The 9,708-nt window shown below is 40.8% G+C and overlaps 1 protein-coding gene across 13 annotated transcripts in view; it reads right to left on the bottom strand.

Annotated features, from left to right (window-relative positions):
- Positions 1 to 3,260, bottom strand: part of ctnnd2b (catenin (cadherin-associated protein), delta 2b) — a 206,627-nt gene extending 203,367 nt beyond the window's left edge. For 8 of the 13 annotated variants that reach the window (XM_036129210.1, XM_036129213.1, XM_036129214.1 and 5 more), the window contains exon 1: positions 2,954 to 3,259. The gene's annotated coding sequence lies outside the window, so the exon portion shown is untranslated. Of the gene's footprint in view, positions 1 to 2,953 lie in introns of all 13 variants that reach the window. The other 5 variants (XM_036129208.1, XM_036129209.1, XM_036129212.1 and 2 more) reach the window with 2 other exon arrangements.
- Between the last annotated feature and the right edge of the window lie 6,448 nt (positions 3,261 to 9,708).

Below are 9,708 nucleotides of genomic sequence, written 5' to 3'. Positions count from 1 at the left end.
AACCCTTATTATTATCTTTAGCTGTCACTTTATACATTTCGTATTGAATAATACTGTATATTCTTCAGTGAAAGTATCAAGGTGTTGGTTGTCTGTGTCTGTAATGCTTTATCGGTTAGTTTTGCTGTTCTTTATATATCTCTATTTGCAGATGTGAAAGCAGACTCAGAGGATGTTATATTGCTCTCTCCCTTTCCTCTCCTCTTCCTCTTTCACCTTTCCTCCCTTTTAGTATTATGTCTCATCTTTCTCTTCTTTTTTCCCCTCTTTTACCTTCCCATTTCAGTGTCCACTGAACATGATGTAGTCCCAGCTTTGAATCTAATAGAGCTTCTTGCATATATAAATAAAGCAGATCACTATGGCGACAGCAGTAAGGCTCCACTTGTGAAAGTAAAATCTGTTGGGCTTTTTTTGGCATTAAGACAACAATTCTTAATGCCACATTGCCAGACAGGACACACACACACACAAAAAAAAAACTTTGCAAATGCTACACTTAATTTGTGTTTTCACAAATAATAAAAATGTTCCAGAAATTCAAAACTCTAATTAAAGAATACTTGTTCAGAATAGAATTAGCCACTCCTAATAGTTTTACTGTAGTACTCTAGTTTGGAAACTAGACACGATCCAATGCCAAGATGTCAAGATTAATTCAATTCAGCACCGATTGGAAGGTCTGAAGCAGAAGCTAATGTTAGCACCATTAGTTGCTAAGGTTCAGCCCGTCGCAGTATTCTCACATCTCGTCTTTCACTCTGTCACATGTTATTTTAATACTGAGTTAACATATAATCTAAGATTAATGGATGCTTCTACAACACTCCTATAACTATATTATACAGTTCCCCCCCTAGTCTTTCTCTTCTTTTTAAAAAATAATTAGAAAAGTATACCATGCATAAATATTAAGCCATTTCTACTTATAGACCCCTAAAGTGAAATCATTAAAAATGTACCTAGAGAGAGAGTTGTTTCTACAGCAAGTCATTAATACTTGCAAACAGGATTGGCAGAGTTTTTACATCCTAACTCAACCAGGATTCGAACCCATACCCCTCAGATTAAAGTCATAGACTGAATACCCCAACTACATCACAGAGGTATTAAGAATGTACCAAAAGAAGTCACCTTAAATAATACATGGAATCTAGTTGCTTCGATTTCAGCATAAATACAGAAGTTATCGGAAGTCGAAAGACCTGAGTGGTTTAGTTAGAGATTATTATCTTAAAAAAATAGGAACTATGTCTCCAATTTCACTCCTCACTCCATTCACTCCTCTAGTCTTTGTGAAAGTGGAGCAGGAGTGTTGAATCGTTGGAAGAATGCCACATAAAGCCGTATTTAGGGGACCCAGCAAATACATAGAAAATAGGCTGTGATCAGATTAGACCAAACTTGCACTGTTTTGACCTAAATGAAAAATACTTTGAACATCACATGCCTATTGTGAAACATGCCGGTGACAGCACCATGGCCCGGTGATGCTGTTGATTGACTAGGCGGGAACATGGAGCTAAATGCGGGAGAATTCTGGAGGAAAACCTGTTTGTGGTACAAAAAGAGATGACAGGTTCACCTTCATAAAGCCAGAGCTACGATGGATTGTTTCACATCAGGTCCGGTCAAGGTTTCAAGCTAAACCCAATGGGGAATATGTGGGAGATTTAAACACTGCTGTCCAGAGATGGTTTAGAAGTGCATGTCCGCTCAGATCCTCAGTTATCCGGGTCATGGTGACCACAAACAGTCCTAAATCGGCAGCAACTGGACTTTCTTTTTTTTTTTTTCTAAACGTGCAAATCTGGTGGTATGGTGTCCTACTACAAAGGACCAGCATCATGTTCCTTCCACCACGCATTCATACGCTTCTGTGTTGGTCTACCGGCTAAACCTCCAGTAATATCATTGGCACGTGTGGCTGTAACATGACAAAGTGTGAAAATCAAACATGGATATAGATGCAAAGCAGCGTATGACCTTTTCCCGTGTTGTTCCACAGATTTTGGTTATTCCTAGACCCCGCCATCCAGTCTACACAGCCTCTGAGCTACCATCATCGTGAACTACAACATGTCCAAATGGAACTACAGTCAAATGCGGGGCTGATCCAGAAAACACAAAGAACCCTCCACCACGTCTAGCAGTTTACAGACATTACACCGGGCAAACGTGAGGATCTCAAACGCAGTCATCCAGGAGACATATGGTGAATGGGGGTTCGTTTCTCCAAAAGCAGCCCGGGGACTGATTGCCGACACAACGGGAGTGTGTTTTCCAGTTATCGTCACGGAGCGGGGAAGGCAGGCCCGAGCCACAGCGCGCAGGCGGCAAGGTGCACTTCATCCGTGCACATGCCTCGGCGATGGCCGACGGAAACAACATTTCCCAGAGTCCACGCGTCCCCTCTGCAAAAAGGGCTGCACAAAGGCGTGTGGCCAGCGCGTGCCGGGCCGCTGTCACGCGTGATAATCTCACGAATATGGCTCATATTTAGGTCAATCACAAAGTAACAGCGTTTTCGCTGCAGCCACAACCCCCTCATCACTCCGTCCCCCGACCCCCCCCCCCCTTCCTCTCTCACACACACATAAACACACACGCACGCACGCACACACACCTCGGCCTCGGGTGGATTAACGCACGGCCAGCTGAGATGCAAAAAGGTGAGGGGGTGGGAGAGGTGAGAGTGAGGGGGGGTCTCATATCTTTCAAGGCATCATGAAAAAAAAATAAGCATAATTCGCATCATACTCCGGAGTAAAGTGACGTAAACTACAACAGTGAAAACATCTGGCGCACAATTCAAGTCGAGATTCAACATCCGGCCATATTCCCCACAGGCTGTCATATTCTAGCAAAAATTTCCTGACAAGCGTTCGCAGAGACGGGAGGTGTGAGACGCGAGCGAAGAGAGGAAGCTGAAGATGACATTGCGCCTGCTTACTGTAAGATAAAATCCCCCGGGGGATGGAGAGCCTCCCTTCTTCCTTCTCGACTCTCCTCCTTTCCGACGCGAAGAATCCCCCTCCGAAATTCAGACCATGCAAAACAGGTAGTCAGTCATTCCAGCCCTGCCAAGGGTTTCCTCCGGCTCGGTGGCGTGAGCGAAGCAGAGGCAGCATCAGAAAGAGAGGGAGAGTGGAAAAAGAACCAGCTGTGGGGAGGAAAGGAGGAGGGAAGGTAGGAGCGGTCGGGCCGGAGCACTGCGCACAGGAGAGGAGGCAAGGAGAGCGGCAGAGGTGCTCTCTCTCTCTCTCTCTCTCTCTCTCTCTCTCTCTCTCTCTCTCTCTCTCTCTCTCTCTCTCTCTCTCTCTCTCTCTCTCTCTCTCTCTCTCTCTCTCTCTCTCTCTCTCTCTCTGATTTACAATAAAACATCCCCCCATCCCTGCCAGACAGACGACAGACGGCCTGGGTACCAGTGTCAGCAGCGCCACCTGCCGGTGATGAAAGGGAGTGCAGCGTGGAGGGAAATGTGTGCCAGAAACAGCTGGAAAGCAGGAGTGTTTTGTGATAGGACAGGAGCCTCACCTCAGAATTTTACTGAACTTTAAAATAACTAACTAACTAAATAATAATAATAATAATAATAATAATAATAATAATAATAATAATAATAATAATAATAATAATAATAAAAGAAAAAAATAATTTAACTGAACTATAAATAAATAATCAATATAAGTCCATTTGTCTCATTTACAGTTCTGGTCAGAGGTTTAGTTGCTGGGATCACAGAAGTACTCCCTTGCAGGGGGAACAAAAAATAAAACGGAACTATTTTTGTCGTTTAACCAGTTTAGAGGTTGAATTCAATTAAAATGATAAAACAATTGTGAAAAAGGGGGAATGTTAAAAGAAAAATATCAAAATGTCATGGAAAAAGTCAAAAAGTGTTGACAAAGGAATCCAAACACTTTCCTACCTCTCTTATGAGCTGAATCATCTAAAGACCAACTGGATTTTATAGTACAGTAGCTATATTTATTTAATGGCTTTAAAACATTACCGTGAGTGCACTTGCTGTTTTTTCTAATGTAAAGGCGTTTATCAACCGCCAATGTCTATTTTTGACTGTGCAATAACAGTTTAAAGGGCAAAAGAAATGCATGCCAAATCCAAGCCAATAAGAGGGTTATAAAAGGGGGAAAATGTTGAAAAATAAGTAGAAATGTCAGGAAAAAAAACTTAAATACTTATTTGATAAAAAAAGTGTAGAATACTGAGCATTAAGTAAATAAATAAATACAAATATTGGAAAGAAAGGCGATGTAATGCATGTAACTCATGTCTTGATACCACTTCCTGCCACAGTCCAGGTAATGGCGCTTAGGTATGAGTGTGAGGGCCCAGTGATGGAGCAGTGACTCGTCTGGGCTGGACCTCGCTAAATATGTAAACAACTAAATATGTTTATATAAGATAAGATAAGCTAAGATAAGATAAGCTAAGATAAGATAAGATAAGATAAGATAAGATAAGATAAGATAAGATAAGATAAGATAAGATAAGATAAGATAAGATAAGATAGGATAAGATAAGATAGGATAGAAATCCCTTTATTTCCCCACAATGGGAAAATTCAGGTATGACAGTGGCAAAGAGAGACAGTGTTACAGATTAAATCAGAACTGAAAAAGAAGCTAATCTAAACTAAAGTCAGTTCTAAAGCAACAAAGAATCAACTTTTCAGAAAGGTCAAAATAAAAATATGTATTGCAAAGTATGTATTGCAAAATTATTCATAATATGCCATGTTCGGGTAAAAAATGTAATACTCAAGCTAAACTGGGAAAAAGCGGCAGCTGATTTACACAACAAAGTGAGAAAAATATGCAATATGAATGATTGTACAGCAACAACCAGAGTAGCTAAAATGTGTGCAAAATGGACATCAGCATCTGAGAGAGACTGTTGTGAGCAGCAGAGATTATAAAGTCTAACAGCAGCTGGGAGGATTGACCCGCAGAAACATACCTTAGAGCATCTAGGATGCAGCAGTCTGTCATTAAAAGAGCTCTCCAGCTCTGCAAAAAAAATCCATGCATGTGGTGGGAGTCATCCTCCCATTGCTTTTGTCTACCACCACCTGCCCTGGGTCCAGAGGGCATCCCAGGACAGAGCTGGCCCTGCTAATGAGTTTATCCATCTGCTTCCTCTCAGCTACAGAAGAGCTGCTGCTCCATCAAACCACACCATATGATGGCTGATACCACCACAGAGTAAAAAAAAAAAAGTCTCCTGAATGGTCCCTGCACTCAAAAAGACCTCAGCCTCCTCAGCAGGGATAGTCTGCAATGATCCTTCTTGTAAAGAGCATCATTGTTGTGACTCCAGTCTAGTTTATTGTTTATCAGATGAACACCCAGGTACTTATAAAAGTCCACTATCTCAACATCAGTTCCCTGGATGATAACCGGTGTCAATGAGGTGGGATTGCAACCTGTGAATGTCCACCACCAGCTCCTTTGTTTTCCCTGCATTTAACCTGAGATGGTTCTGCTGCTCTACAAAGTTCTGCATCCACTGGCTGTACCTTGTCGTCCTCATCCAACACAATTGTACCTCTTACTGAGGCCATAAAGGGACACTGGAGGGGGGGGGGGGGAATCCCTCTTGCCACAAGTTAGGAATGTGCATGTCAAGATGGACAGAGCTAACTAAAGGTCCATTCTGGAAGAAAGCCTGGTAGAGATGTGAGAGACTTGAGTGGGGTAGAGATTCACATTCCAGCCGGACTTTTAAACAGACACAGTGGACAATAATAAACTACTTTTTTGGTAAATAGCTCAAAATTCTAATAAAAATGCATCAAAGTTTGCTGTTTTAACATGTTAATGGTGGAAAAGTTTAAATGGTGTGAATAAAGTTGCAATGCCCTTCTTTATCCATGTTCGTCCCACAGATTGCATCTCAACAGTTTGGATTCTGCATGGAGAGACCCTTGACGTATCAGTGAGAACGTTCACATTTCTTGGTTATTTGTGGTGATTTTGGGGTTCTCTAAAGCAAACAAAGATAAAAAAAAGCACATAATACTCCTAACTGGTCTCACCTTAACATATCTCACACTAACCTCATTCTGCATCCAGAATGGAGAAGGACTCTAGTTCCTGTGTTGAAGCAGCTGGAAACAACATAATAGATGCAGACACACAAGCCAAATCAGGGCAAAGCCTTTACCACAGGGGTGGATGGAGCACAAAAGGAGGCAGCGAAAACTTTGTCATCTGGCTGAACTGAGTAAATCAGAGGATACACAGATCCTCTTCATCGCGTCCAAATCTGACTCTTTCTATATCCGTTCCTGTCTCTTTCTGTCGGTCTCCTCTCTCTATTCCCCTTTGTCAATGTTCTCATTGTTCAGTCAGCTGAAAGCTATTTTCAAATGCCACAGCTAACTGCATCAATGGCAAACTAAATCTTGAACGCGCCGTGCTCATATGCACAGTTTTGCTTCATTAAACAAGAAATGACTGTGAAAGTTCTGATTAAGCACACATATCTTCCGAAATGTCACGTTGTAGTGCCTCAGAAAGGAGCGGAGCGGTTCTAAAATGAACCTAGCTATAAAAGCCCACCAAATATATAAGGATATATTAATGCTGCAAAAATGCCCATAATATCTGAAGGTGTATTCCCTCACGTGTTCGTTGTTTCACCCTCTCTTGCACTCTTTCTTTGCGATGCTTCTATCCCTGCCGCTTTAATGACCTGACATTTCAGTGGGTAACATTAAAGTTTCATCTGACCTCATCTTAAAAAAAAAAAAAAAAAAAAGTTCCCTTAAGCAAGTAACTTGTCTGCTCCAGTGAAGCTGTTTATTGTCCATCAGGAAGGCATCATGACCGTGCAAAGAAGCTGCCTGGAGCTTTCATGCAGCCCACACTTAAGCAGAACTCTGCGGATTCACAGTTGGAATCAGATATTTACATACATTGTGTAAAAATACACACAACCCTATTATTCAACCCTATTATTTTCCCTCAGAAGTTAGAACCGCCTGAACCTTTCCTGTTTTAGGCCAGTTATGATTATCCATATTGTTTGGCGTTGCTAAATGAGAGGGAGGGTTGGTAGATTTTTAGAGAGCTAACTCAGAAGACTACTATGCCTTTAAACCATTTGGGAAAGCCCAGATAATGATGTAATGGACCTTCTAAGACTCTAATAGGTTAATTTACAATATTGAGTTTCGCTGGAGGCACATCTGTGGAAGTATTTTAAGGCAAGACCTTTAACCACACTGCTTCAAAGAGTGGCATCATGGGAAATCAAACCAGATCAGCCAAGACACCCGGAAGATAATTGTGGCTGGTTCATCTTGGGATACAATTTCCAGATGCCTGTAGGTTCCACCTTCATCTGTTCCAGCAGTTATATGCAAATATGAACACCATGTTCATGCATCATACCATTCATAAAGGAGATGGATTCTTTGTCCTAGAGATTTTTTATTTATTTTTTTCAAAATTAACAATTTAGACCCAGAATAATTACAGAAAACATTGTGAAGATGCTGGCTGAGGCTAGTATGAGAATTGCATTATTAGAAGGGCCCTCTGCTAATATGGACTGAAAGGCCACTCAGAGAGGAAGAAGCCATCACTCCAAAAAGCCTAATTACAGTTTGGTAATACACTCAGGAACAAAGACAGTCATTTGTGGAGACATACCCTGCAGTGTACTGTAACTATAATTCAAAACTGTGTGTATTGTTACGTTTGAAGGAAAGAAAATGGGGGAAGCTCACAAACAAAGTCAAAATGTTTATCTCCTCCACTTTGTTTTTCCTGCAGATTTAGTGGTATTGTCAGGTGTTGGTTTGTAGTTTGTGGACCAGAGTGCTGGCAAGAACTCTGAACTTGCATGTTAAGTGAAAGTGATTTAATGAAATAATAAAATAACCAGGCTTACAGGCAGGCGAAAACAGGATATAGGAACATAACACGGACAGACCAGAACTAGAGTAGCATGAAAGATGACCTGACCTGAGTGCGACTTAACTGGCTGACTAAACACGGGAGGAGACGAAGGCACAGCAGGTGGAGCAATTAACACAGGTGAGAAGAGTAATTAGGCTGAGGGAAGAGGGCAATGATCTGACATAGACAAGAGGGGAGCAGGATCTAACAAGAAAACATGATGAATGACCAGATATGAAATAATAATCAACTTATCTAAAATGAGGCAGGTAGGAAAGTAGAAATGAAACGGAAACACAAAACTAACTAATGACAGAAACAACAATCCACCGATAATAAACAATACTAAAAGGTGCAGCCCTAAACACAACTGCACAATCCCCAGGAACCGAAAAATAACCAGGGACCTCAGGATCCTGGCAGGTATTGAAGACAGCAGATCAGATATCCATATTATGATCTTTACATAAATCTGGTCATATCGATTGTTCTTTAGATCTTTACTAATGTAACTTGCCTTCCTTATGTGTTGAATTTACTTCCTCTTTTGTTGTTGTTTTATATCTCTTTGGTCTCTTCTTGCTGTTAGTTGCTGTCTTGTCTGGTTATGCTCTATTCAGTCTTTGCTCCCATCTGTTTTCCTGCTGGGCCATTTCGTTCCTTAATTTTCCCTCAGTTTTCTCTTCCTCTCCCTACATTCCTCAATTTTGTTTCAGTACCATCAGCATCCCTTTTTGTGACCCACCTTCCTTTATTTAAGATCCTCTGTTTTAGTTAGGTCTTGTTAGTTGTCCTGTGGATGTGATGTTGCTCATCCCAGTGCATGAAATCATTGGACAAAGGTATCAGTCAGGAGAAGAAGTTCACGACCCCATCTGATTGAAAATCTATCAGAAGGGCTCTGCTTCAAATTTAAATAAACTTTGCATGCTACAGTGTACTATTATTGCCAGTTTAATATGTGATATACTAAAAGACTCATACCAAAAATTATTTTAACTGATTATTATCACTTTTCCCCAATAACATGTATGCCTGTTTTCCTGTTGAACATCTCGCAAATCTGGCATCTTCAAAAGACAGGTAAATGCTTAAGCATAGGTTCTAATTAAACAGTATTAGTTCTTGTTTAATATAATTTACCTCTGGACGTGAACTGTTTCTTCTTGTAGTGTTTGTATGGCTGTGTGAAATGCTCTACAGAGCATTGCTATTTATTTATTTGTTTGTTTACTATCTATCCTTCTAGCTGCAAATTGACTGTTCTTTAAGGGAAATCATATTGTATTCAATAATCACAAAGGATAATCCTGCATTCAATATCATGACTATGACCTGAATCTTCTGTATCTAATCAGATTAGAGATGGGTATTGGGAAAATAAGGTAGCTCACCCAAAGTGTGTCGCCAACACACACCAAGTAGAAAGCAAGATGTATGCAAGTTTAAAGAGATCAAATTCCTTATAAATGTGTCCTTCTAAACCCTGTGTGCCGCTGCACTCTCACCTATGGAGCTCATTTGTGTTGGAACTGCAAGCCCTGGTTGGTTTCTCTGGGCCAGGGGAGCTTTTTGTGTGGTTTTGATTCATGGAAATGAAATACAAATGATCTCATGCTTTACTTAATGTCTGTTAAATATTAATAAAGGATTGCTGGTTAAAGTTGCAATGACAAGTTTCTGCATATGAGACACAATGCTTTTCATACAGAGCGACTGAGTGTTGACAGTAAGTTTACATAATCCCTACATTTTTTTTCATCCTACTTTGGGGTTT

This window comes from Fundulus heteroclitus, unplaced genomic scaffold, assembly GCF_011125445.2.
Source record: "Fundulus heteroclitus isolate FHET01 unplaced genomic scaffold, MU-UCD_Fhet_4.1 scaffold_146, whole genome shotgun sequence".
Taxonomy (NCBI): Eukaryota; Metazoa; Chordata; class Actinopteri; order Cyprinodontiformes; family Fundulidae; genus Fundulus; species Fundulus heteroclitus.
The sequence above is the reverse complement of the archived record's forward strand: the minus strand, read 5'-3'. Positions and strand labels throughout refer to the sequence as shown.